Here is a 2,630-nt window from a genome sequence, read left to right on the forward strand (position 1 = left end):
TTCGCTCTTGCTGCCCAGGCTGGAGTGCAATGGTGCAATTTCCACCCACTGCAACCTCCGCCTCCTGGGTTCAAGCAATTCTCCTGCCTTAGCCTCCCAAGTAGCTGGAATTACAGGCATGTGCCACCATGCCCAGCTAATTTTGAATTTTTAGTAGAGATGGGGTTTCACCATGTTGATCAGGCAGGTCTCAAACTCCTAACCTCAGGTGATCCACCCACCTCAGCTTCCCAGAGTGCTGGGATTACAGGCATGAACCACTATGCCTGGCCAGATTCTTTGTATTTTTAACTCACCTATTTACCCAATTTAAATGCCTCAATAGAAGGAAATTTCACTCACTCGTTTATACGTACTTACAGTACCTATTACTAGGAATTACACACAATAGATGCTCAATAGGTGTTTATTTAATTTGAACGAGGGGAAACTCCTGCAAGAATGAAGAGAATTATACATTTTTGCTGACATTTTAATGAGAATATATCGTTTGTTCTTTTCCGAAAAAGGAATGATGGGGTTATTTTCCCTTCTCTTGCAAATTATGGACTTAAAAGGGGTAACTAGAAGAAAGTGACCATCCAAGTTTCTAAGCCAAGTGTCAGTTTATCCAAACCTAGAAGTTTGGGTTAAAGAGACATATTCAGAGTTAATCTCTAGCACACTTCTCGGTGGGTATGAAAACAGTTGGGATTGAAGAGTTATTGGAAATTTAACTTCTAGAGAATGGGAACTCTGACCTAGAAGTTTAACTCCTTTTTTTCCTGTTCCCTAAGTTATGGCATCAGCTTCTGAAGATCTTTCTTCTATATCTTTTGCTAAACTTTATTAATATCTACTATTTACCTTAAAACTTCAGGGGGCTCATAGAACAGCTTCAGGATTCCCCCACTAACTCTCAATACAAACAAGTACTCTTAACCCTAAATGCTTTCCTTTTTTTTTTTTTTTTTTCAGTTAAACCTCAATTTAAAAAGTGTAAAGACAGTATTTCTGATTGGGTGCAATGGCTTATGCCTGTAAGTCCAGTACTTTGGGAGGCCAAGATGGGAGGATTGCTTGAGCTCAGGAGTTCAAGCCCAGCCTGGCAGACATGGCGAAACTCTGTCTCTACTAAAAATACAAAAACTAGCTGGGTGTGGTGGCATATGCCTGTAGTCCTAGCTACTTCAGAGGCTGAGGTGGGAGGATCATCTGAGCCCAGGACAGGGAGGCTGCAGTGAGCCATAATTGTATCATTGCCACTGCCACTGCTGCCCTCCAGCGTTGGCGACAGAGCAAGACCATGTCTCAAAAAAAAAATAAAGTCTAAAGAACTGCAGCAACTCAAACATGAGTCATGCTGGAATTAAACAGAAAAAAACCTGTGTTTCTGTGTTGAGCTGTTAACACAATAGTCTTCATATAAACCTAAGCTAGGAAATCCTGTTTTCATTTGCTCAATGGAATTCTACACGGTAATGAAAAAAAGTAATGTGGAATGAATGAAGTTACTCAAAAGAATACACACTCTTTCTTTATTACAAAGCCTGAGAATGAGCCAAATTAATATCTAGTTATTGTGAGGATTAAATGAGTATATTAATGCAAAGCCCTTGAAAGAGTGGATTAATTGAAACTAATCAGTAAGTGTGAGCCACTTTTATCACCATGAGGGTTGGTCACTGAAACTCCTCTGAAATAATTGTACTTATTAAGTGGTCTTTTTTTTGACACAGAGTCTCACTCTGTCACCCAGTCTGAAGTGCGGTGCTGCAATCTCGGCTCACTGCAAACTTTGCCTCCCACATTCAATCAATTCTCCTGCTTCAGCCTCCCAACTACAGGTACACACCACTATGCCCAGCTAATTTTTGTATTTTTAGTAGAGACAGAGTTTCACCATGTTGGCCAGGCTGGTCTCAAACTCCTGATCTCAGGTGATCTGCCGGCCTTGGCCTCCCAAAGTGTTGGGATTACAGGCATGGGCCACCGCGCCTGGCCACCGTGCCTGGCCACTCTCCCTGACCACATTAAGGGGTCTTAATGAAGAATTTTAAGCTGCCCTGATGACTGATTTTAACCTCCAGTAAGCTAACTCCACTCAGAAGACTGGTCACCTGCATCAGGACTTGTAGGTAGAGGTGATGCTGGCAGTAAAATGAGGCTCACTGAAGGGCAGGAAGCAAAGAAGGGTGTGGCAATAAAGAACAACAGGAACCACTGCCTGGCTCAGGCAAGAGATCCAGGGAAGGGTGGCCAGCAACGTATTTCTGAGAGGAGCATGGGGAGGGTGGGAGTAACAGGGGGGTGGGAGTAGCAGGTATAATAGAAGCTCCAGAGTGGGGCTTTAATGACACCGCCCCATACAATAGCTTCCGTCGCCCTTCCTCAAGCTATCCCAAATGAGCACAATCTATGGGCAGTACTTTTTATAATTCAAGAGAAAACCATAGGCTCACTTTGGAAACAGCTTCAGGAGATGCTCTTTAGCCCTGCTCTTAACCAGATCACTGCCAGGATCTCCCACCTTTAATACCAAATCTGGAGCAGCCCCTGGGTCCTTGGACCATTATTCCCTAAGACAAGCAGTCCATTCATCCTGCCATAAAGCTCCAATGAGGCAGCTGTGAGGGACAGGAATTCATCCC

This window comes from Cebus imitator, unplaced genomic scaffold, assembly GCF_001604975.1.
Source record: "Cebus imitator isolate Cc_AM_T3 unplaced genomic scaffold, Cebus_imitator-1.0 Scaffold42, whole genome shotgun sequence".
In the NCBI taxonomy this organism is placed as follows: Eukaryota; Metazoa; Chordata; class Mammalia; order Primates; family Cebidae; genus Cebus; species Cebus imitator.